Source organism: Leiobunum rupestre, chromosome 3, assembly GCF_980474605.1.
Source record: "Leiobunum rupestre chromosome 3, qqLeiRupe1.1.hap1, whole genome shotgun sequence".
NCBI classification, from domain to species: Eukaryota; Metazoa; Arthropoda; class Arachnida; order Opiliones; family Sclerosomatidae; genus Leiobunum; species Leiobunum rupestre.
This window is the reverse complement of record NC_143386.1, coordinates 11805837-11833008: the sequence shown is the minus strand read 5'-3', so window position 1 is coordinate 11833008 and position 27172 is coordinate 11805837. Positions and strand designations below refer to the sequence as shown.

The window sequence follows — 27172 nt, the reverse complement described above, 5'->3', positions numbered from 1 at the left end:
CAATGAAACCGACAGGCAAACACGGTGATTGTAAAATCTGTTCTAGGGAATAGAAGTGCCTCGGAGAGCTAAAAATATTTTTATTATTGGCCGATAGGGGGTAACAACACGTTAACGAATAGGACAAGTGCCAATAAAAAATGCCACAAATAAATTGAAAAAATATATCGTGTACGGGCCTTTATTATAACGTAGGCAAGCATCAAGTGACAAGGATCATAAATTATCAACGACGCATTCAATTTGCGGAAACTATAAAAGGATCAAACGCGTCAGAAACGAGTTATCAAACGACTCTCGCTCGCTTCGAATTGTCCTGCCTCTATCTACCATCAAACGGTAAGCTCTTGTCTTCTTTTCATTTGAAATATCTGGAATCCAGTTACTAAACTTTACTTAATCGGTTCCGATTACGAAATTTTTGTATTATGGGTCCCGAATTCATTTTTTTTGTATTATCGGTTCCCCTTCCTAGAATTTACACGGTTAATCTCGGACCCGGTTGCGGTTCCGGTTATCTATTGCATATCTAATCCCTTTAAATTTTCAAACATGGAAGTAAATAAATATCGAACCGCTTAAAAATATTTATTATAATATTAACATTGGTTTCGGTTTCGTTTTCAATTTTGTTCAAACATTGGTTTCGGTTTCGTTTTCAATTTTGTTCAAACATTGGTTCTTTTTCCGGATGCTGTTATCAAATTTTGGCATATCGTTTCCGGTTATCCGTTGTATCTCTAAGATATATAGGCGGTGGTGTAAGGGCCGTCACCGGTGAGATATGTGAAGTATAGTTCCTTATTCAAGGAATCGAGGGGTGACGCCGCGTAAATTTTTAACAAAATTCCTCCAGGGGCTTTCCTATAGGATTGGATTTCGCTTTGAAAATATTACACCATTCCAAAGAAAATATTTTTAATATTAAATCCAACTTTCCTACAGGTACCATGAAGACTTCAACGATTATCGCTTCTACTGTGACAATTGCCTTTCTGCTTTGTATCTTGGGCAACCACATGGTAGCTTCGGATGGTAAGTAAGGCATTAAATGTCTCTAAACGTCCTAGTGAGTCCAGTTTCAGTTTATCATTTACAGCAATACTAGTATTTTTTTATTGGAGCTATATTAATGGTAATTAAAATCACACAATTCGGAACGATATTATTGTTATTTAAATGGTTACGAACAATAATAAAATCTGTTCTAAAAATAAAATTTACTGATTTTTAAATAAGATTATAGCTTTATAATCGAAATTTACAATGTCAAACTAGTTATTAAAATCTTAATTTAGGTTTTTAGAAGTGATCTAACGCAGATTTCACGATATTCAATGTTAATTTTTTTCTGAGAAGTTTAATAGATTTGGAACTACCCAATTAGAGACCACTAGGGAATGGAGTTATATCGTAAGTTAATGACACCTCTAAGCAGTCAAATAGTTCCTTTCAAGGTGGCATCTCTGTCTAGAATATTTTACGTCAAACTTGTCTATTCGATTCCCGTGAAAATTTAAAATATGTCAGCCAGTGCCGCTCTACGGTCGAATGTGGAAAATTTTACTAGGCGAGTTTAGTGGAGGGAGAGCAGGTACTTTTCGCTGCGGGGGGGGTTATTCCAAGGGAAATAACGAAATTTATCTATCTCGCGGCAGTTCAAGCTATCCCTGCATAAAACGGGATTAGATATACGCGGCTTCAGTAGTTCAAGTGTATGTTAAGGCTTCGTTGATATAAGGTGCGAATAAGAGAATAAGTCTACACACAAAAAATATTGCAGTAAATTTCTCAATATTCTGAATTATTCTCTAAGCAATGGTCGTTAATTTCAAGACCATTTCTGCTGTTTATTCAATAGATACAGTTCCTGTGAAATAAACTGTAATATCTGTTGTTTTAAATAGTATTTTTACAACTTATTGTTCTATTTAAATTTTTAAGTATTCACAGGTTATTGCTGTTTTTTTTTTCACGGTACATATATGTTTTACACACTATTCTGGCTGTTTTATAACATATGAATCTTATTGAAAACGGTACGAATTCGTTAGACTCGCAATTTTCGCTTTTTTCACAGGAACACCAAGTAAAAAAAGTATTAAATACAGTAGGGATACATTTCCCTGATAATTATTGCTGTAATTTTAACGATATTGTAAGGCGTATTTAATAGGTTAGAAATTTTGTAAATTTTTATTTTGCTCCTTTTAAAAGACATTTAAAAATGATCAAGTGGATTAAGCAAAATTTTCGATTTCTTCATTATTTTTTAAAGATCAGGTGATACCACAATTATGACTAAGGTATTCTTACTGTTTGTAAAAATATTTGCACTCCTTATCCTATTTTAAAAATAAATATAACACCATGTATATTTTTCGGTATACTTTATAAAAATAGGAAATTTAACTGTTTATAAAACAATTCGCCTACACGAATAATAATGACAAAGTTATAAACTTAAAATTGTTATATTTTTGTAAACTACTACAATTATAAAATCAATTTCCATGAGTTGATCATCAAGCGCACTTATTTGCCTGATATTGATTAAAAAAATAGTCTTAATTTAGATGCGCTTATTATAATCCTCTTTCATTAATATACATCAATTTATATGTGAAAATATAATAGGGTTCATAAAAACGAAGAAAGACTACTTTAGTTACGCAGTAAGACGATTAACAAAAAATCTAACCAGAAAATAATAAGAAAATTAAGAAAGGTCCAATACTCACTGTGTTAAAATCGCGATGAACAGAGAAAGAGTACCTTTTATCGCGTAGTCACAGGTCAAATAAGTAAAAGTAAATACCATGTAAAATCGGCCCCATGGGTGCGCCACTGCCTTTGATAATGCTAATTCTGTAATAATTTTAATCAATTTAAAGCTAAAAGCTTGTATACGTGCACCGTTTATTTAAATTATATAAGAAAAAATATACCAACGTGTGGGGATGCCGATGTTATTTTGCGTTACGTAATTTGTGATCGTCTCAGAATATCGGAGCTTGCACGTAGGTGTGGTCTGTTTTCGTTGCCATGGTAACGCGTTTTGCTCAGACGTAACCTTTTGATACTATTGCTGGTCAGATGATTCTCCTCGCCCTACCAGCGGAATTGTGATCCGAATTCAAAATGGTCACGTGGTTTTTGGCGTAGTAATCCGTAACCTCATAAAATGTAATGGCGGCCGTTTTATGACGGATATTACCAATGACGTAAGCATCTGACGCTTCGTGCAAGCACAGATATTCTGTGCTTAAATCGAAATAATGATTAATCAGAACTTACAAGTAATTTTGATTGCACTTTTTTCCAAAAATCAAATTCCGATTGCATCCGTTAGCAGCCAACGTGCCCAGCTCAGAGAGATTCTAGCGGTTAGATTTGGCGAACTAAAATGCCAGAAATAAATCGAATAATATTGCGTGCACGCGCCTTTATAATAACGTAGGCAACGGTTTAACCGATTTTCTTTGATACTACAAAAAATTATTTTACGTAGACATAAAGTGTCAGACTGAGCAAGATTGTGGATCAGGAAGATATTGTGTCACACATCACGTCAAAGATTTGAATGGATATCCATCAGTATGGAAATACTGCGCTAGTAAAAGTCGAAGAAGACAATATGGAAAATGATAAATGAATAAGCAACTTAATATGTAATAATAAAATGTATACGGATTAAGATTATTAAAAGCTTGTTATTTAATATGAAAATTTCTATGTTTAATTTAATCGTGGATAAATATTCATTGGGATGAACCAGAAAAAAACGTTTGGGGAAAGGTTTTTTAAATATGTTTTAGACATTTGTAAGGGCCAAAGCTGAGAAATACAAATAAAAAATTGGAAACATTTGTCTTAAAGCTGTTTATAAACGTTTTGAGAAACTTTGAAAGTGAAAAGGGAAAATATTTTTGAAATTTTTATATTTATTTTAAATTTTTATGTAATGGAAACACTTTCAAAAGTCCCCAGAAGCTCACATTTTGACAGTCCTTTTTAAGATTGTGAAATAATTAAAAACTTAAATTTGCACATTTAAAGTTTTATAAACTTAAGATTGATATTTACAATGTGTAACCGGTTTCATGGTGCTTAGTTCCACATCATTAGAGAGTAAACTAAACAGCCGACATGTTATACAGACCTCATAATCATAATAAAAAGTTAAAAATGATACAAGCAATTCCTATGCATGAAAAAATAAGCAGTTAAAATCTGATAGTTAGTTTTTTTTAGTATAATTTTACAACTTCTTGATAGATTTGTATAGATTTTTAATGTTTGTTTGTTTTGTTTTATTTTTGTTTATGCCTCAACTGTTGGTATCTTTAAAATATTTAAAAATCATTTTTAAATTATTAAAAATATAAATTTAAGAGACAATTATACAACGAATATATATATATATATATATACAGATACCCAACCTTTTTCTCTTAAAGGCACTACATCACTAAAACACCAGGTCTTTACCCATTTTCTTTTATTTTATGTTTTGTTAAAAAAAACCCTGATAACTTAATTGAACTCAGGTATTTTATTAGCAAACCCACCGAAATTTTTCGGAAACTACTTGGCCACTTCGCCTTAATCTTATAATTTCCTACAGGTTATGGGTCCCGATAGCGAGAGTGAAAGTCCAGCTTATTAACCATCTTATAATATACATGATTATATGACAAAAACTATACTAATCATAAAATAGAGCCTCAAAGTCCAGAATGCGACACCAACAGTCCCTTCTATAACTGCCGGTATCTTCCAAATGCGCCGAATCCCATTCGACCGAATTCCACCAATGTTTTTGATGAAATTAGCCAAAAGGCGGGTTTTGTATTTTTCTAATCAACCGACGCAATATTCCCAATTGAGCGACCGCAAAAAAAGGAATTTCGTCATGAATATCCAAATGTCGTTTCGTTTATAAACTATTTTGTTGAGACCGTGTTGGACAAATCCTTACACCCACCGGTAATGTGGCACCACTTCGGTAATTTTCAAATGCGAACTAATAAAACCACCTGGAAGTTTTTCATAACAAGTTGAACCTTAAATTCAACAGAAAGCCAGCAATATTTATCTTCATCGAAGATGTTAAAAAATTACATAAAAGGACTAGTAGCAAAAAAGTGCTGGCCCAGCAATGACAAAAAGGCGCCGGGCGTTACTGCCGGGCAAGTATCAAATGGAGTGTACGGCATGACCTACCTGGCTAACGGTATGTTTTAGTGCCGGGAATGTGTTTTGGCGAAATGAGAGCTGCTACCTGGTAGCCAGCAACTGGGCCAGCATTTCTATTACCTTTTGGCCCAGCTACGGCCATTTTCATAGTTGCTTATGGGCCAGTTATTGTCATTTTCATAGTTGCTTATGGGCCAGTTATGGCCATTTTCATAGTTGATTATGGCCCAGCTATGACCATTTTCATAGTACTTTGCTTATGGTCCTGCTATGGCCATTTTCATAGTTGCTTATGGCCCAGCTATGCCCATTTTCATAGTTGCTTATGGCCTTTTTACATTATACTAAATGAAAAACTAGCCTTTCTGAAGACGATCCGTCTTTAATTTATTTTATTAAACACAAATGACAAATTTAATTTTATTTTAAAAATGGTTTAATAGAACAGATCAGAACTTTGGAGGTTTCATTTAAAACATGGAATACCTCTGCATGTGGTGCCATACCAGTGTGACTGAGAAAAATCAAAAAACCTCGGGCAGGAACCGAACCTACGACCTTTAGGTTGCCGTTCCAACGCTACTACTATTGAACTACCGAGGCCACAAGTTGTCAAGCCTCAGACACCTAATTTAGCAATGACTCGATCTGGTTCGTAATATTGACGGGATCAGAACTTTGATGTAGGATATTTTACTATTTTATTGAATGTAAGTAACGGTATTTAAAATAGTTTTAAATATATTATATTACACTCAGCTTAACGTATAATTGTTTTATGTCAAATTGACTTCTTATTGTCCAATAGGGTTTAGATAACAAGCTATAGGTGTATAACTGGGTCTAGTGAGCAAGTTAAATATGCTTATTTTGTCAGAAAACTATTTAAAAGGTTATCGGAATCTGTTGATGCGTTTGTGATCTTGAAGCAGCTGCGAGAGCGTGATTACCAATGAAAGACACAAATCTCAGAGGCAACTTTTCTTGATTTCCCAGTAAACGATTTTATTAAATCTAGTGCGAGACTTTTATTTTATATCCCCATTAAAAGTGAACCAGCGTTGGATCACCTGGAAATGCAAATTGTAGAATTTCACAGATTGAATCCTCGGAATGTAATTGGTTATTTTTGAATACGATCATTAATATTGAAATTGAAAGACAAAACTACTTAGGTTTTTTTATAAATAGACAATAATTTGACCTATTCTTGAATAATTGTCGACACTGCTTGACGCGTTCTGCGTGTCGTCGACTATAGCCATGGTCCCGTCTTCGTAGTTACATAGGAAATAGACGATGGTATTTTTAACCATTTTACAGAATTTGGTGTCATAGTTTTCCTTGGGCCATTCGAGCTTCAGTGTTGGATTCATTGCTAAAAATAAGTAATCTCAATTTTCGAGAAGGTCCTGGAGTGATATAACGCTTTTAAGGCAATGGACAAAAAGGAGGAACATCTGTCAGTCTAAAACTCTCTTAAAATTTGGCTACAGTGGCGTAACGACAGTGGGGACAGACGGGAAACTGGGGCGCCAAAAACAACTTAAAAACCTTTTTGTCAACAAGCAAAATGTTGTATATTAATTTTAGCTATTTTTTTAAGGCCAAAAAGACGCCATTCTGGAATTTGGCTCTAGTCGCCACATACGTTCGGAAAGCCACTGTTTAGCTTCACTGCACTATAGTTAAATATTTGATAGACCAACATACCCATGGCAATCCACAAAGCCGAAGTATCCGAATATTTGAAATACATAGTCAGTTTGTCCAATGCCTTGGTACTTCCATGATTCCAGTTGAATCTCTTTTAATTTTTTCTAAATTATCTAAGAGCAGCTTTAACATCGGCACTATTATTGCTGCTGTGGGGTACCTGGCCTGACAGATGCTATTTGTAGTAAAATCGAAGTCCTTTTAAAACCAGAAGTATATAGGGTTTTTCAACTAAATGATCAACTATAAGTAACCTTTAATATATATATCAAGAAATCTAAAAGCAACCACTCCTTATCAATCAAATGGAAGTTAAAAAGTTCCTTGTCCGTGCTAGATATAGAATCTAATGACTGAAAAATGACGTATTACCGCTCTAAGAATCGTTCCTCTATTAAGCATTGCATAAGTAGATCCCCATCTGGTCTTAACATCTTAAATCAATTTGTGATTAGGTAGACCGTGGACTATGTTAATTTCTGAAAATTTGTCCGATTTCGTTCGTGACAACCTAATACCAGTTACGAGCTTTCTCGCCTGGAAATACAGAACAGTTATGTTCTTAATTCCTAATTATAAGTAAAAATACAATTCTGTACTTTGGTCACGGCCACTCCGATACTTATTTCCGTATATTCAGACGTTTCTGAATATTCGAATACGATTATCTGGAGTAAAGCAGGAGCCTAACTCAAGGGAACGAGTGGCAAATTGTTCAGTAAATGTGTCGTTGTTCCCAGCGTTATCCATTGTCACTACCAAGACCTATATGGAATTAGGTAACTAAGTTTTAATTACTTTGAGAGAAGACTTGGAAACAGTGATATATTAAACGGGGGCCCTACGGTCAACCGACACCCCCCCCCTTAAGTTTATTTTTATTGGGGCCACTGGCTCAGGAGGGGGTGAAACGGGAGAAACATTTAGAAAATAGGGAGGAAATATTCTATACTTTACTTTCGTAAATATATATTGACTTTAAAACGTTAACCTCAACGCTAGACTTCCCTCTCGACTAGGGTATGGTACAAAAACCACGTTTCAGAAACCGCGTAAAACCTTATTTTTCGGAAATATCCGTGAAATCTGTAATTTTTTTTATTTAATTTGGGCTCCCCGCTGGCCCGCAACCCCCGTTCCAATGATTTATTGGAAACTAGCTAATTATCCTTCCAGGCATTAGTTCTTTCTGTGGCATTGACGAGTAAGGACTGGCGTTCGGTTAGTTCTGTCTTTTACAGCTCGACTGAGAACAAGGCTTAAGGATTTCCTTTGTAGTTAATTTTTGTACATTTTTAAAACAATTTGCATATTGAAAAAGTGACTGAATTGAGGAATTTCAGCGTAGAAATTTAGATTTAACCAGTTAAAAACATTTTGAGAAAGTTAGGCTTAGCATGTTGGATTATTGAATGTATCATCTGAAGCTATAGAAAATGTTTGTCTACCGCAGCTATGTATATCGAAGCTTATCGATTAGAAACGTTTCGTCACTGAATAACCAACACGTCACGAACTAACAGCTTGCAGCCGCCAAATTCTACTATTTACAATGTGAAGACAAAATTTGATGTTTCAAGTGCCACGGCGTCCTAAGAGACTGGAAATCAGGTGAAGTACCAGAAATTGAACACGCCAGATTCTTTCCAAACTGTCCTTTGAGGGATAACCTCGAAAAAAGTACTCATCACAAGAATGTGACATCCCACCTACGCCAAGGGCAACTACTGTGATATTCTAGAGATTATTAATTATGGGGTTCGGAAGCGATAATGAATTATAGCGACTGAAAATTAAAGCGATCAATTGTGGAGTTTGGGTATTGAGAAAGGAGGGGAAAACTAATTCTAGATAATTAATTCTGGGAGAAAGAATCTGGCGAGTACCGTTTGGGTAACGAGGGGGAGGAGAGGGATCAGAGATAATCGATTGATTGCAGTATCGTTTAATAGATAGGATATCAGCGCGGGGATAAACAAATTCTAGGAAAGATATTATATTATAGGTAACGAGGAGGAGGGGAAAGTCAGAAGAGAGATAATCTATTGATTGTGGCCTGGAGGACGAGATTAGATATTAAACTGATAATCTCGTCCTCCAGATAATAATTCCTTTCTCTCGTATGCGTCAGTAACATTTTTAATATTGCTCGAGGCCCAACCCAAGTCCTCAAGTGACTTTTGATGCTATAATTCAGGGAGAAGCAAAAGAGCTTTGATGAAAACCCCTTTACCAATGGGTTTAGATTTGCATACTAAACGCGAAAGTAGTTGCTCCAAGCGATTCCTCTTGCTGGGAGAGTAATGTGCTTACCACTCCGCCAATCTAAGTACCGAACAACACAGCTCGTTTGTGATTGTTACACGGTGTTAAGAACCCCTTCTTACATGTTTATTCCATTTAACGATCGTCAGAATTTTCGCTTATGGGCAAACGTCTACTTGTGAAATATTTTTCTAACACCCGATTATCAGAAAACGTTTAAGTTGTCTTTAACCCTTATAATTTAAACGCTCAAGTAATATTAATATGTATTATTTGTTTCGAAAAAATAACAATTAACGTTATCTTTTCGTTATTCTCTCGGTTAATTTGGGTTTTATTAGAAGTGGCCATTACTTTGGTGTCATATTTAAGATTAATAATATATAAATAATAAAAAACAAGTTTATGAAAAGGATTTTCATAAACTTGTTTTTTATATTATTATATAAACCCTAGCGTAACACTGAATCAAATATATCTGCATTTTAGAACCTTTTTCGAAAAATTGATTTATTATAAATTTAACTTCTTGAATGGTAAACTACCAATTAATATGACATCACTATAACGGTAACCTTTACTTCGCGCCTAAATCTATGATATGTGTATTACAGCGGTTGCCTAAATGTTATGAAATTGTTAAAAACGAAATTACAAAAAGTAATGCTTATTAAAGTATAAAAATTTAAATTATTCGTATGGTTATATTCAAGCGTCATTCTTAAGATTACGAACTGTTTTACCATCAGTTACTGTAGTTCAACGAAAATAAAGAATTTCTTTATGATTTCTGGCAAAGCTACGTCATATGTTGCTGAACGACATAAAAAACTTGACAAATGTCGTTTAATTAAACTAATAATCACCGCAAAATCGTGCTCCTCCAACCACTGACGTCGTTGACGAATGTGTCGTAGGAATTGAAAATGAAAAACCATTCAATAAAACCAGACTGGGTGAAAAGCCTTTCGAGACGAATATCGTTCACCCCTAAAAATTCTAATCAAATACGGACGACTAGTAGTTTTCTAACTAAATAGTGAATAGAAACGCTTCCCGGTAAGCAAGAAGTATGAACAACGTGTAGCAATACCTGTTTACGCAGTGGCGCATGTCTCACTAAATAAAGTGTCTGAACACGTCTGTCGACACGTGACCGCATCTTGTGTCGACACGTGCCCGCATCGTGTGTCGACACTGCCCCCATCGTGTGCCGACACGTGGCCGAATCGTGTGTCGACACTGCCCCAATCGTGTGTCGACATGTGCCATCTTCAATCTTTACCGTACCGTGGAAAGACTTTACATTAACTGTCTTTTAACGATTTTGTACAATGTAAACATTGTTTTATAAACAAACAACAAAAAAATAGGTTTAATTTCGTTTATTAAAAAACAAGTTTGATTTTTTGTTTAAAAAAGCAAGGTTTTTAGTTGTTGGCTGGGATTCTACTTTTCACCATGATCTTCGAGATTAATTGCAATGATTGGAGAGATGGTTTTACTGCTCGGTGTAGTTTTCTTTTTGTTGGGTCCCTCTTGCAAATTCAATTCTGGGCTTGCTTTAACCATTCTTTTATGATGCATTCAATTTCTGACCGTTGGACCTTTTTAAAAGAATTGTTTGTCCTCACTGCACCTGTGCAATTAAAAAAATATTTAAGTAATGCCCAGTTCACACTATACAATTAATTGGGCCATTTAATTGAAACCAACTAATTGTAAGCAAGAAAATTGTACAGTGTGAACAGAAAAAGTTGGAACAATGGTTACAATTTTTCTGTTCACACTATTCCATTTTCTTGCTTACAATTAGTTGGTTTCAATAGCATTTGGTTCCACTAGTGTCTAGCCATCTTCTATTTATTACACCACATTCAACATCCCCAGCAGGAGTTTTTTCACTAAACTCAACAACCATGTACATAATGGTATAGTAATGTCTAAAAAATAATTAGTTATTAAGGTTGACCAAAATTTAAAAAAAAACCTATATTCTAATAAGTATTGCAGGCAAAATAAATTGACAAAGCTTGAAAGATAAAAAGCTCATTGCAACGCTAATAAAATGTTTTACTGACCTACACGCTCAATTTGTGTGAAGTATTGGAATCGAAATTCCAGAAACATTTGATTGAGTTAAAAGTAACTTTTTTTAAATAATGTAACTGGCCAGGCTTTTAGGGATGATAAATTCGTAACCCTTTCAATGCCCAAATTTGAAGACTGCAGGGGTAAGTGTAGGCATCAGTCACTTCTTTGTAGTATTTACCAAGGAAATATAGATTGGAACGGTTTTTAACGATGTTATGTATTTTGACAAGCTTATTGTTTTTAAGCTTACAGCAGTTGTGCCTTCTTTTCTTGTAAGAGTAAACCCATTTATAAAGACCTTTTTAAATTGAACACCTTTTAAGTCGTCCTATTGTTGACCCGTTTCTATGTTTATATTTAGGTTCAAAACACCGCACATTAAATTCTATCTCTGGGTTTTGTTGACTCTGATTTAATTCAGAAAGCCTATTAACTATCTGTTGAAGCGGTTTGCTTGGGCTACGAACTAACTCCTTTAATTGGCGAAGGTAAGACTCGAAAGCAAATGCAGAAAATTTATCAAGCCCACCATATTGTCGCGCTAGCTAGAGAATAGGCGGACAGACAACCAAACAATAACATAAGCAGTCAGAAATGTGGCGAGCAGGAACAAAAGGACCAAGGTCGCTCGGCCACTATAAAAGCGGGGTCCCTCTCCAAGATCGGGACGTTCTCCCGGCGTAGGCCGAAGAAGGGACTAAAAGCTGCACAAGCTCGGCCCTTCCGACGAGGCGACCTAACCTCCTGCTGCTAAAAGATCGAGACGGTCATCTAGGTAATAAGCGCGGGGACAGAGACTGGAAAAGTCCGGCCCCGTGTGAAAAGCCTCCTACGTCGTGAGACTATCCCCGATGGTGACCCGCCGCTCGCCATCGCTTCACGTCTAACCGCCTTCTGCTGGCTAGTTACGCGTTATATTGTACTTGTGAATTTGTATGAATAAAATAGTCTTAATATCGAAACATTTGTCGTTACTCAAACTCCTACCGTAACAACATATACGGCATGCCCAGAGATACGAAGGAGGTTATGCACGTTATAAACATAAATGCCTTTTCTATATATATCTTTAGAACGAGTAACGAACAGACGCATAATATATAGATAAATTGCACAATGTAGTAACTGAAAGTGATCAACCAAATCATCTGGCAAAATACCCTGAAGATAAAAAACCTAGTATAAAATAGAAATTGTCTAAATTCAGTCGCGTTCCACCTATCTATTTCATTTAGGCTCCTAGGTTTTCGAGAAACTCCATGGGAGTTTGATTAGAAAGTCTAAGCATTTTTGCTCAAATTTGATCTATAACAACCGCCTTTTGTTTAACTCTCGACTTTGGTTTCATAAGGCTAAATATTATGCGGCGCGTAACACCCAAACAGACCAAATGCATATATTCAATAGGAAATCCTTCAACCATATTCATGGGTAATTTAAGTAAAGGAGAACTGATATTCTCGATATGAAGTTCTTTGTGTTTTTTATTTCGAAAACTTTCATTTGTTCTAAGAGGACCATAAAACTCATTAAAAATAACTTTATCTATATACCCACCCTTTTGCTCACAATTGTCACAAACAAAATATCAACTGTTGTTTTTACAACATTTTAAATTAGATTTGGCAGGGGCATCACATATAAAAGGCCCTTATACTATATCATATGTAATATCATTTAAAAATATGCGGTCTAAAGTTTCTGTAATAGAGTTTTCTAAATACATCAGCAAAGATTTTGGCTTCCCAGTTCCATAAAATAGACCAACTACAAAAGGTTTATAATCCAAAGTTTCCCCACAGCGTGCTAGTATAGGCTAAAATTGAGAATTAACAATTTTAAATAATGGAACGCCATCTATGTTAAATGAGACGACTAAAGATCTGGTTTCCACTTTCAACCCTGACTTTAGTTTCCCAAGCAAACCATCACTTAATCCCATGTGATAATATAATCCATTTTCCAAGCTAACAACTTTAAGGGCAGTTTGAGTTTTACTTTCTAAAATGGTTTTAGAGTCCAAAGGAAGCGTATTGTGTAAAGGTTGCAATATTTTCAAGAGACCATTTAGTGCTGCATGACTAATACCAAAATTAAAAACCCATTGTTTCAAATCATAACGTAAATTTTTATCGTCTTTACTTTCTTGGCAATCTGAGCTAGAACTACAATTTTCAAATTCGCCTTCGTACCCACTTTCATTTTCACTTATAGGAATATTTTGATTAATAAAATATTCATCACCAGAGTTTGAAGTATTTTCAGATAAATTTACGGTTTCATTTGTAGCAGCCACAGCTTCAATTGTTTGAAAAACCTGACATTGCGTATCAACTCCAGGTAATGGTTGATCACCATTTACATCAACCAAAATATCAGTTCTGATTTCGGCCATGTTTCTGAACAGCAGCTTTAATGTTTCTATTCTTTTGTCGTTTGAAAAGTTTGTACATAGTGATGCTTGAATCTATTTTTTTTTATATCCACACATCGGTGTCGTCCCAAGGCCTTAGACACCAGCACACAATAACTGATTAATCAGGGTGAGATATGTGTAACGGCCACGCCAACGGGGGGGATTGGTGGAAGTCCTCACACGGCCATCCACAAACTCTGCCTTCCGGACGCCTGGGATTACAGGAGTGAGCCACTACTCCCGGCTGCTTGAATCTAATAAGTACAGACCAACAAATTATTTTACAAGAGAACAAAAGTGACAATATAAAACTATTACGTTATTGGCTTTTTTGTTTTTTCTTCAAAAACACTTAATGTTAAAAATTATATTTAAAGTTTTGTCCACAGTTAGTTTGGCACCTCTAAATGTAAACATATACTATAAACAGGAAAGATCTTCAAGTGCCAGCACTAAATAAATATTGATATCTTTTCTCTAATCAAAAATAATATTATAAAAATGAAAATGAAATACTACCCACAAATCATAAAGAAAGTCTATTTTTGAAAAATAAACATTAATCGGGTAATTAATTACTCGGGTCCTAATTATTGGTTTATTCCTACAAATGATCTATTTCATAAATTTAATTTAAATACTACCCACAAAGTATTTATGAAATCTAAAAGTGAAAAAAAAAACGTTAAGCGGGTAATGAAATTCCCGTTCCAGCCCTAATTAAGTTTAGAAATTAATTTAAGCGTCATTTTATTTAAAAAGCTAACACCGCAATTTAACATCCAATTTGAAAATTATAAAATTTACCTTTATTTAAAAAATATCTTTAATCCAATCTTCCTTGAGGTTATTGAAGTATCAACAGCCTGTTGACAACTTACAGGTAGTGTCCCAGCCTAGGCCTAATTAAGGCAATATACAATGATTTAATATTTATCGATCTGATTACAGTACTACATTATATTTACCTTCATATGCTTACGCTTAAAACAAGAGTCAGTCAAATATCTTTATCGGTTTTAATTATTACTCCTAACTAGATTAAAATAATGGAGACCACTATTATACAATAAAAATTATTTTATTAAAACAAATAAAAGCTACGCTACGGCCATTTCGACGCCCAGTCTAGCGTCGTCGTCAGGCATACATACTAGCGTTTTGTCGAGATTTCAGAAGAGTTGACGTGTGTTTCTCCTTGGGCATGTTCTAAGATATATTTAGGTCTTTTAAATCTCAGATCAGCCTTATGTTCTTTTAACCTAAATGATAGGCTACGTTTAGTTTACCCAATTTAGCCCATTGTGCAGCTACATGTTAATCGGTAGATGCCACTTTGGTCATACTTAGGTACTTTGTCTTTTCTAGTTGGAAAATAGTTAGCAATTTTGTTGACAGGTTTATATATGGGTTTAACTTTATTATTATTACATAAGTGGCCTATTTTTTCCGATAGTTAACTGTACGGTAATATTACAAAATTTTCCTTTTTATCGAACGGTTTTTACCTCTCCGAGGGTACTTTGTACCCTGGATGGGTTATACAATCACCGTGTCTGTGGGTGGGTGGGTGTGTCCTGTGAACGCGTACGCATTTTCGGGGCAAAGTGTAATAACTGCGTACGCTTTGTGTGGAAATCACCGCGTTTGCAGTTGCTAGGAATTAGGGAGCGAAGTCTAACGGATGGCAAAACCACCGTTTGACGGTGAGCGTTAACGGATTACAATGCGGTTGGGTTTGGTTTTGATGGTTTTACGCTCACCTTCGCGACAGTGTGGATGCAGTTTGATTGGATATTACGTTATTTAATGTTTATGTGTAGGGTGTGAATGTTTAGTTTGTGTTATGACGGTTGTGGGTGTTGACTGTGTTGTGTTAGTGTTGGTTGTGTTAGTGTTGGTTGTGTTAGTGTTGGTTGTGTTAGTGTTGGTTGTGTTAGTGTTGGTTGTGTTGTTTGTGTTGATTGTGTGTACGTGCATTTTCTCTCCAACTTTTTCTTGTTGACTTTTGAATGCTGAGTGTTTAACAACCTCTCAACTTCCAATGGCAGGGTTTCCACCAGTTGTTCACGGTATTCGTCTTAGTGTCTACTTGCGATTTGCGATTTATTGGCGCCGGCCGGGAATCGAACCCGGGTCTGCTGCGTGGAGAGATTTACTCTAACACCTCAGCCACCGACGCTTGTTAAGCTTCGGTGTTTTTCAAAAACAGCTAAGCGATAGTCCTTTACGCTGTTATAAAGTTATTGACGTCAATTTTTTTCAACAACATTTTACGCTTTTGTGAATTATATTGAATTTAAAATTGATTAATTATTTTTATGTAAAATGTGATCGGTAGCAGAAATCGATCCCGGGTCACCTAGTTTTATTTACTGCGTAAAAATAACTATATTTGTCTCGATAAACAAGTTGGCAAGCCAAAATATACCTCTCCTCGGAAGAGTTCAGTGAAGCGTAACTGTATTCGTGGTTCTGCGGTAGAACGCTCACCTGTCGTGCAAGAGGGCTTGGGTTCGAATCCCGGCCGATTAAAAAATTATATTACACCCAATGACAAAAAGAGGGCGCTTTTGGAAAAACCTTTTCCCTGATTCTAAGAAACTGGGTACGCAGTGATTACCCTTTGCCCCGAAAATGCGAACGCGTTTGCAGGTCTGACAGACAGACCCACAGACAGACGGCCAGACACGCTGGTTGTTTAACCCCTCCTAGGGTACAAAGTCCCCTCGGAGAGGTAAACATGTCTTTAGTTTCTGATTTATTTTAATTTGTTTAATCTCTCTATTTTCTGGTTGAGATAACGAGGGTTTTTTTATTTACCTTTTTTTGGTATTAATGGTGTTGGTAGGTTTTTTCACGTCCATAGTACGCTGCTATCTATTATTTTTTAAGAGTAATAACTTCTTGGTATTGTCAAGGTTTGTGAGAAATCGTTAATTTTTCGAGGAACCTTTAAGTTGTCGGCATGTACGTCGTTGTCTAATGTTTGATTAACTTAGTCACAGATTCGGAATTTATTTAACGAATTCTTTTAACGGCTTAAAATGTGTGATATAATTTTGTTAATCGGGTGATACCAGTTTGACGTGTCTTCAATATTTAGACAAGTCGCTTTTTCGTGCTTTGTAGGGTGTGTTCGTTTCTTGCTATTAGAATTGTATGTTAATATAATGCTATTAGTGTGGGTGTTTGGATTGACTTTTGCTTAAATTGTAAGTTAATTTGTTGATTGCGTTGTTTATTTTTTCAATTGGTTACCTTTGTTTTGAAGCCTAATTGATTAAGTTAGTATTATATATTTTCCAATTCGTTTTTTTCTATGATGCCATATCGATAGCGCTAGTATTATATATTTTTCAATTCGTTATTTTTCTGAGAAGCCATATCGATAGGGCTAGTGTTATATAATTATAAATATTAAATCTTTTAGCCATGGTTTATTATAAATTGTTGAATCCCATTCAATTTTATGCCTATTATTGTTTACTATATGATACGCCAGGCCGTTTTTCTGATCTTTCTTTTTTACACAATTTTGATGTTCGTTCCGTCTCTTTTGCAGAGTTCTTTTTGTTTGACCTATATATGTTTCCTTACAGTTGCAGTCTGATCGTTTGGATTAAAATTATATATTTTACTATTCGTTATTTTTGTCTGAAGCCTGATCAAGTGGGTTATTAATATATATGGTTTTATTGGTTTTACTTTTTTCTGAAGTCTGTGTCATTGGGTTTATTGAAGTAATATTTGGGAATTGTTTTATGCATCAAGGTTTTGTATTGAATTTGGTGTAGTGCTTTTCAAATACGAGCTCACAAATTTAATTATTAGATGGCAGGGGACGAGGGTTTATCTAAAGTGGAATTAAGAAAGCGTAAAGCTAGAGACAGGATGAGAGAACGGAGGGTGGATCCCGAATTTAGGAGGAAGGAATATGAAAGAAGGAAATTTTTAGCAGCTCAGAAAATAGCCAATGTGTCTAACATTTTGAGTAATAATTCGTGTGCAACTGAAATTGATGGTCATAGAACCGTGGGGAATCTTCTTGAGGTAGTAACTGTTAATGATGAAGCGAAAGATTGCAGAAGAGCTGAGCGTGTTCGCGACGAAGTAGCGAAGGCTGTTAAGCGGCAGAACTCCGAGTACGTTGAGGCGGAACGCGCTCAAAAACGAAAAGCGATGGCTGCTAAGCGTCAGGACCCAGAGTACCTTGAGGCGGAAAACGCTCAAAAACGACAAGCGATGGCTGCTAAGCGTCAGGACCCAGAGTACGTTGAGGCGGAACGCGCTCAAAAACGGCAAGCGATGGCTGCTAAGCGTCAGGACTCAGGGTACGTTGAGGTGGAACGTGGTGAAAAACGACAAGCGATGGCTGATAAGCGTCAGAACTCCGAATACGTTGGGGCGGAACGTTCTGCAAACCGGGTTTCTGCGGCAGAAAGCAGGGCTAGTTCATTGTATATTGAGGACCTTTATTTTAAGGCCATTAAAGAAGGACCGACTTGGAAATGTGAAGGTTGTTCTAATCTTTTTTTAGAGCATCTGGAAGTTTGGTGAAGTCCAATATATTTTTGTCTGTGCCTAATATTCAACCACGCGAACTGGCTGAAGTGGTTTTTCTGTGCAGCGCTTGCAATTTGGCCGTAAAAAAAACAAGTACCAAAATTTAGCCCCGAAAACGGTTTTGTGTTTCACTCCATTCCAGACGAGTTAGTTGATATATCGAATTGAGAAGAAAGAATGATATCACCAAGAATACCTTTTATGCAAATAAGAAGGTTGGGATGTGATCAACAAAGAGGAATTAAAGGGAATGTTGTCAATGTGCCAATCAATATTGGGTCTACGGTATCTGTTTTACCCAGGTTGCCCCGTGACACTGATTCCATTCAGATTGAATTAATGAGAAGAATGCAATACAAGTCGCCGTTTATGTATGGAACAGTTAGACCTAAAAAAATTATGGCGGCCCTTAATGTTTTAGTAACATCTCCGTTGTATCAAAAGCATGAAATCGCAATAAACCGAAGTATATTAGAACCACTTCAAGAAGAGCTTCACTTTTTTGTTGATGAAATCGATCAAGAAACAACAGAGCGTAATGCTGATTTGTTGAAGTGTGAGGCAGGGAATTTACCGAATTCCGATAGAGACAGCGATGGTTTCTGGAATGAAACCGATTTTGTTGATTCCGTGCCAGTTGGAAATCAGGATACGTTATTGGTATCGTCGGCTGGTTTTTTGCCAACGAATACTTTGCATGTTAAATTTGCTCCTGGAGAAGGGCAGAAACCGATGTCTCTGTTGTTTGATGAGGACGCCGAAGAATTGTCGTTTCCAAGTATTTACGTTGGTCAGAAAAGAGAACTTAAAGTTAAAGGAAGCTATGGGGATATTGTTAAGTGGGAGATTCGTAATTCTGATCGCAGATGCGCGAAGAACTCTTCGAAACTGTTTTATTCTTTTGTTAAATTGGAAACATTGAAAGTGAGCCAAGCTATCCAGGTTTGCATGAGGAAATCTAAAAAAAAGGATGGTTCGAATTATACAGCTGGGCATCTTGTGAGTGAATGTGCTCTTGACACGCTTGTAAAAGAGGATGATGGTTTTAGAGTGCTTGAAAGGTTACAGTCGTCTCCTTCGTATTGGCAACACACGCAAAAAGAAATGTTGGCCATGATTAGACAATTGGGTATTCCAACACTTTTTATAACGCTTTCGGCTGCCGAAAGTAGGTGGCCTGAACTTTTAAACGTTTTGCGCATGACTTCTGGTCAGCGAAGTTTACAGGCTCCCAAACTGTTAAATTTAACTTACGGCGAAAAGGCTAAATTAATTCAGGAAGATCCCGTTACTTGCGCTCGTTATTTTGATCATCGTTTTCGAGCTCTACTTAAAGCTCTTCAGAAATTAGGTCCTTTGGGTGTCATTGAAGATTCCTATTTTAGGGTTGAAATACAGCTAAGAGGTTCTCCCAAAAACATGGGCTTATATGGATAAAAGGGGCACCGAAACTTAAGGACGATTTGTCTAATGCCATGGAAATAGAAGACTTTATTAATAAAATATGCGCTGCTGATCTCGGTAATGAAAATCTAAATGCTTTGACCAAATTACAAATGCATAGACACACGACAACGTGCAGGAAGAAAGTGAAAAACATTTCTATTTGTCGTTTTGGAATTCCTTTTCCTCCAATGCCCCGTACCGTAGTGTACGATCCAAAACTTAGGAAGGTTGGAGCACCAGGAGAAGATTTCAAGTGCAAAAAAATAATAAATTGCTTTACGATACTTTGCAGTCGAAGGAAGCCGAAATTTGGGTCGATACGTTTGAGGAGTTGCTAACAAAATTTAAAATGACGGAGGACGAATACATTTCAGCCGTAACATACGTTTTAAAAAAGAAAACCGTTTTATTGAAAAGAGACCCGAAAGATACCAGAGTGAATCCCTATAATAAGGATATTTTGCGCCTTTGGCAAGCCAATATAGATGTTCAGTTTGTTCTTGACGCATACGCCTGTGTGATGTATATTGTTTCATATATCGGAAAGTCGCAACGAGGAGTGTCAATGCTTTGACGTGACGCAGCGAAAGGAGCGAAAAAAGATAAATGTACCGTAAAGGAAAAATTAAAAATTATAGCTAATAAGTTTTTAAATGCTCACGAAGTAAGCGCGCAGGAAGCTGCTTATAGTAGTTTGCAAATTCCAGTATCAAGGAGTAGTAGATCTTGTATTTTCATTAACACGAATTTGCCAGAGAATCGTGTGCGCATTCTTAAAACTAGTACGGAGCTTCGTGAGTTGCCGGAGGATAGTATTGATGTGTTTTCCTGTGGTTTGGTGGACCATTATGTACAGAGGCCAGATGTATGGAGGCCGTGACGTTAGCGCAGTTTGCGGGTTGGCACGAATATGCCAAAAGTCGTAAGCCTACACCTGCCCAAATTCACGATGATGAGTGTTGGGATTTATATTATTTTAAAAGCGTGGGTGCCATTTTAAAGTTTAGATGGCACCACTGTCTCCATATTTGTAATTTGAACTGAATCACATGATCACGTTAGTCACGTGATCTAAAACCAAAATGGCTACGGAAGTAAGTCCAAGAGGACACTTCCTCCCCGGGGCGCGACGTGATCAATTATCTCAATTTTAAATGTATAATTGTTATGACTTAAAACCTGTAATAAAGTAATATTTTGTTTAAAAGATTGATACTTAATTGTTAGTAGACAAAACCTAACAATGAGGTTGACGGAAGTTGTGATGGCGTGTCGTTTGGTAACTGGTTGAAGTTAAAAGGTGATTCTGGGTTTGTTAGAAAACGAGGTCGGTCTAAAATTATCCGACACAGAAATTTTAGTTTAATTAAAGATCCGGATAATTTTTATCGGGAGCAAATAATGTTATTTGTGCCTTATCGTGATGAAAATGTTGATATTTTGGGGAAGGACTTTAAAACAGAGTACGAGGTTAACTTAGAAAATATTAACGAAGTAAGAAAGGAATTTAACAATGAGTTTGACGAGTTAGCTTTTGAAAAGGCTTTAGAAGATTTTGAGAGTGAATTGGTTGAGCCCGATTTAACTAATATTCAACCGGAATTAGAACACCAAAATGAAATAGATAAATTAGTGGTCGAGGTGGATCCTGATTTCCTAGTGAATACGGGGCAAGATGCTGTGGGTAATATCAGTAGAGAGATTGGTGATGGATATACTGACAGCACTGTTTTACCCTCAGTTACATTAGTGGACGATTCAGAATATCATGATATTCTTAGGAAGTTAAGTTCCAAGCAAAGGGAAATTTTTTACCAGGTCCTGTTCCATGAAAAACGAAGGAAGTTCCTTTACGTTTATTTGTAACGGGAGGGGCCGGTGTTTGGAAAAGCCTTTTGATAAGCGCAATTTACGAATCAGTTACTAGATTTTATAACAAAAAACCAGGATCTAATCCATTAGAAGCGAAGGTTATTAAATGCGCTCCTACGGGTAAAGTTGCTTTTAATATTGGTGGTGCAACTTTACATAGTACATTTAGCCTACCTGTTAGTCAATTCGCAGGAAATATTTCTAGGTAAGAAAGTGAAACTCTGCACAAATGTAGGTTGCTTTATGGGCAATTAAAATTATTAATAATAGATGAAATATCAATGGTTGGGTCAAAAGTCTTTCATCGAGTTAACGCTAGGTTGCAGGAAATTATGGGATGTCCTGACTATTTTGGTGGCGTGTGACGTGTCCGTTTTACTTGTTGGAGATTTTAATCAACTTCGGCTGGTGTGCGATTCTTTCGCATTTCAAAGTCAGAATGAGTTTGATAATGTCTACACTTCGCTGATAGATAATCCTATATGGGAGCAATTTCAATTTTCTGAATTAGATGAAATTATGAGACAGAAAGACGATAAAATTTTCGCAGAAGCGTTAAACAGAATGGCAGTTGGTCAAATGTCTTCGGAAGATGTACAACTTTTTCATAGTTTGGAGGTATGCGTTGAACGTACACCTCTAGTTGATGCGATCCATCTTTTCGCCACTAATGTTGAAGTAAATCGGTTTAACTCGGAGAAACTATCTAGGATGGAAACTGAAAAGGCTTCTTCGTCCGCAGTCGATATTGTCAACGGAGATTTGAGTCCCAAGGTAAAAAGTGATATTTTAACCCAAGTCAGTACACTAGCGACGTCCGATACATACGGCCTTCCTAAGGACTTAACATTAGCTTGCGATGTAAGATATATGATGACTAACAACGTTGACAACTCGGACGGACTGACGAATGGCGCAACGGGGTGGTTAAGGAAAATAGAGTATGGCAGAAATAGGAACGGTGTTCAATTTCCGTTTAGGGTTTGGTTGGAATTTGATGACAAAAATGTTGGTAAAGATTTAAGACAAAGAAGTTATGGGTTGTATAACGTTTATGATTTTAGCAGGTTGTGGACACCCGTTGAGAAGATTACCAAAACGTTTTCGAGAAAATGGAAGCAACATAGCATTTCGGTGACTAGGAAGCAATTTCCACTCGTTATTTCTGAAGCTATTAATATACACAAGAGCCAAGGCGATACGTACTCATCGGTGGTAGTGCACTGTAAGCCAACCAAAAAGTTACCAAAGTCACACTTGTACGTGGCTTGTAGTAGAGCAAAAACAACTTCTGGTTTGTATATTGACGGTAAATTCCAAGTTCCAAATGCCCCTAAAAATGATGTCGTTGAATTGGAGCTTACAAGATTACGAGATACTAAACGTATTCCTTTGCCTTTTTTAGAAAGGAAGGTATGCATTTATATTCATAACGTGCAGTCTTTAAATGCGCATTTAGCCGATATTTTAGCCGACAATGTAATATTAGGGAGTGAGTTATTATGTTTCGTTGAGACGTGGAAAAAACAGACTGATAGCATGAGTGTGTCGTCTTTTAGGGAAGTAGGTGCTATATGTTTGCCAAGTACGGCACGCAGAGTGGCTTTTGGCTCGTCCATTTATTTAAAGGAATCGACTAAAAATACTTTAAACGAGTTTGATGGCCGAGTTCTGCGAAAAGACAGACCTTTTAGAAATGCTCAAGTTGAACGTTGTTGGTTGAATGTTTCAATTGATAAAGAGCCTATTGGTTTAGTACTCATATACAAATCTCCCGGAGCGAGTTTAAGTGCCGTTTTTGAGAATTTTAATCCTTTATTTGATATCAAGTACGATTCTTTAGTTCCAACAGTTATTGTTGGTGACTTTAATATTAACTTTTTAAAATGTAAGAAAGCGCTAACGACGTTTTTGAACCATTTGGTGTTTCTGTATTGCCTGGCCTTGAGAACAAGCATTCCACAGATTACCATTGTCAATTGGGTTTGGCATTTGGTAATGAAGCTTTTCGAGATCGTTATGAAGCCTGTTATAGGGAATCGTATTATTCGTATCATATGCATTTTTAAAAAAAGTTAGTTGCCGTACACGAGTATGGCATTTTGTTATTTTGCGGAATTGATCTACTTGGGTAATTCTTACAATTGTTAGTAGATGACCTTTGTTGTTTTAGTGATTCGAGAGTGGTGTCCATTGTAGCAGAGGAGTTGACAGTAAACAATAGATCTTTTTATAAAGTTACGTGGCCTTCTTGTTTATATGTTGCTCTTACGTCGCAGTCTCCGACTTTTCCAAGGCTATGAGCGCGCGCTACAGTCGCGAGGAATATTGTTTTTTATAGTGCGCGTGAAAATTGCTCGTGCAAAGAATACACTGTTATACCTGGTTCTTTTGACGTAAGAGCACAAGTTGGGCTAGACCACTTTTTATTTTATAAAATCCACTATTGTGTTTTGTAGTGGAAAATACGTCGCTTTGTGCTGACGGCCCTGCTTTGTGATCTTGGTGATTGTAATATGCGTCGCTTTGTGCTGACGGCCCTGCTTTGTGATCTGGGCGAATGGAAAATGCGTTTCTAAAAACGTATGTTTAATTTACTTTGGTAATTTCACTAGTCAAGTAAAACTGTCTACTTCACAGAAGTGAATGCAGGGGTTACGTTGTAGTTTAATCAAGCAACCTTTTTTGTGGTAAAATCCGAAATTTTAACATGAACGACAAATTTTAGAGGATAGGCAAACCCTATTAATTTTTAACCATATTCACTGATTAGGCTTTAATTTTGTTAACAAAACTACGGTAAATAAATAACCTTTAACCTTTTCTACTTCCTTTTTACTCTGATTCGTTTTTTTCGACTAGACAAATGGGAGTAAAATGACGTCATAGGGCTACACTTTTTAACCTACTCAAAAATCCCAGGACAGGCGTAAAAACCACCTATAGGGTACAAGGAAGCAGACGATACCTTTCCAGACCAATCGGAGGAGGTCAATTTTTATTGACAAATATCTCAGCAACGGGTAAAGATATAGCTACATGACTGACATCATTTCATAGCTTAAACGATGACGTTTAATTTGATCATAGCTGTATGTCCAGGCGTTGACGAGATATTCTTTTTTGAAAATCCTTAACGTTGATTGGTTGTGACGTCACAGATTCTTTATAGATGAATATGTCGACAACGCCTGGACCTACAGCTATGAAACTGACATTAAATTAAAGGTCTTCCTTTAAGCTACGATTTGATGTTGGTGAGATATTTGCCAATAAAAATTTACCTCCTCCGATTGGTCTGGGAAGGTGTCGTCTGCTTCCTTGTACCTTACATTTTCGTAATAGACTTATGGTCCGGGTTTCGCGTCTTTATTTTACTCTCGTAGACCTATCGGTCCTAGTTTTGCTTTCGTATTTTTTAATGTTTTTAATTTGTTTCAGGATTTATCTTTTTTCTCCTTTGTATTTTTTTTTTTTTTACTTTGTCGCGTTTTCAAGTTCTGGGGTAACTACGCTACTACACCCAGACCTTGCGAATGGACTACCATCCCTTTTGATTGTAGATTCATAGAAATCTTAGTTTATTAAAGTACTTTAGGCAAATATACCTTTAAATATTTTTATTTTTATTTTGATTTTTATTTGCAATTTTTTGTTATTTTAAGTTATAGTTACATTTTTCAAATAAATTATCGTTTTATTCGTTTTCTTCCATGTTCAAATTTGATTTTATGTTTGCCGTTAGGTCGTTTAAGAGCTCGTTCTTGTCTTGTTCGTCCAAGTCGGAACCTGTGAATAATGGTGGCGGGTTATTTAAAACTTTGGTTACATTTAAAGGTTTCTTTTACAATTATTATAAGTAACGCAATATTCATAAGTATGCCATTGGATAAATGTATATATTTAAAATTGTGGTTATTGATGAATGATATTAAAAACTAAGGCACTGTGACATACTTATGAATGTTATGTTATTATGTAATTAATTATTACCCGATTCTTTATCCTGGTATGTTGTTTTTTTATTTGTTTTCTTTTCCATGGATGTTGAATTCTTGTTTTGCTGTGGTTCCGGGCTTTGATTTTTTTTGGGGGCACGTCTGGTTTCATCGGACATTTTCGAATGAAGTGGTTTGGATCGTGACAATAGTAGCATTTTCTATTTTGTATAATGCGTCGTTTGGGATATGGGTTAATATTTTGACGCCCACCCCTTTGCCTATCCTTTCGCGCAACTCTTCTACTGCCGCTTCCATGCATTTCTATATTTACTGTACAGTTATAAAAAAAACGTACATTTTCCTCTTTTTGCGGTAAAATGTTACCTGGGATCGCGTTGGATGTGGTTTAAATGGGGAACGTTCTTGTTTATTCACTTTTGTATTTTTTTCCGTAGTATGAAACTTAGTTTTTATTCCAAGTACCGCCCAAAAAACATTCCGGGTTGTTTTTTAATGAAATGAAAATTAGGAAAATCGTTAAGAACGCATATACTATGTGGGGTTAATAGTAAAAAAAAATTTTGTCGCCGAGAATAAATCTGACTCACGTTATTATCCAATTTTACGGACTTCCTGTTGCTTTTAAAATTATCTGTAAGTTTTATAGCTACGTATTTTTTTAAAGAAAAAAGCGGAGAGGGCATCTAATCAACGTCCAATCACATAGAAGTGTTTGTTGGTAAAGCCTGGCATAAGACTATTAAGACTCAAATATATACGATTCAAGTCTTTTTGGATATTTTAGACGCTATTCAGGTATACGGTAATTTTCCATTAATTTTGGCACTTTTTGAGGCTATTATTATTAGCGTGTGTACTGGTTTTGGTGGCGTTCGCTAATAAAATATTCAATATTTTATTTTGTGTGGCCGATGAAGTATCTGGTTTATTTTCAGAGTCTATTTATTATCTTATTCGAATTAATCGCGTGTGTATGTTTCTTCATCCATTGAAATAGTAAGTTGATATATTTTTACTTTACTTAACGTACTTATATAAAATAAATCTGGTGGTGGAAATATTATTTTAACAATCAAAAGTATATAATATTAGGAGAAGTGTCCATTTTCATGTACCATTCCAGTTTAACCATGGGGTGAAGTAATTGCGAATGCGTGCACTGCATTATGAATCATTATAATTCCCTGGCACGGGACGATATTTGGAGTTTTATTAAAAATTTCCGGTGTAATAGTTCATTTGTTTTTGCACAGAAAAAACCCAGAACCTGTCAAGGTATATGTTTCGTACATAGTATTAGGCGTTTCGCGCTATATAATGCTTGGTGCTTTCGTTAATGTTACTTCATCTATAATTTAATTGGCTATTATTCTAATTTTAATTTTATGATCAAAATACAATGCTGGTTTGAAAATTAAAAATATTGTTTTTGGAATTACAAACGGAAATTACATATTTTAAATAAGTTTTACTGAAATTTTTTTTAAACTTGTGTAGTCATGTTTAAAAATAAAACCCGATTTCACATGGTAAATAACCCCTGGGTTATTCTGCTAAAAGTGGTTGGCGTAAGATCCCAACAATGGCCTTTTCCGTTGGCGTCCCTATTTTTTAAAACCACACTAGAGTTTTCAAA

At 35.9% G+C, this 27172-nt stretch overlaps 2 long non-coding RNA genes across 2 annotated transcripts; one reads left to right on the top strand and one right to left on the bottom strand.

Annotated features, from left to right (window-relative positions):
* The first annotated feature begins 206 nt into the window (after nt 1–206).
* Nucleotides 207–3729, top strand: LOC149949500 (uncharacterized). Its single transcript, XR_016479954.1, has 3 exons — nt 207–339; nt 946–1035; nt 3512–3729. It is a non-coding gene; the product is annotated as an uncharacterized LOC149949500 (long non-coding RNA).
* A 21505-nt stretch (nt 3730–25234) lies between these two features.
* Nucleotides 25235–25860, bottom strand: LOC149949499 (uncharacterized). The gene is made up of 2 exons (XR_016479839.1): nt 25568–25860; nt 25235–25363 (listed from the first exon to the last, which is right to left on the bottom strand). It is a non-coding gene; the product is annotated as an uncharacterized LOC149949499 (long non-coding RNA).
* Nucleotides 25861–27172: the final 1312 nt, after the last annotated feature.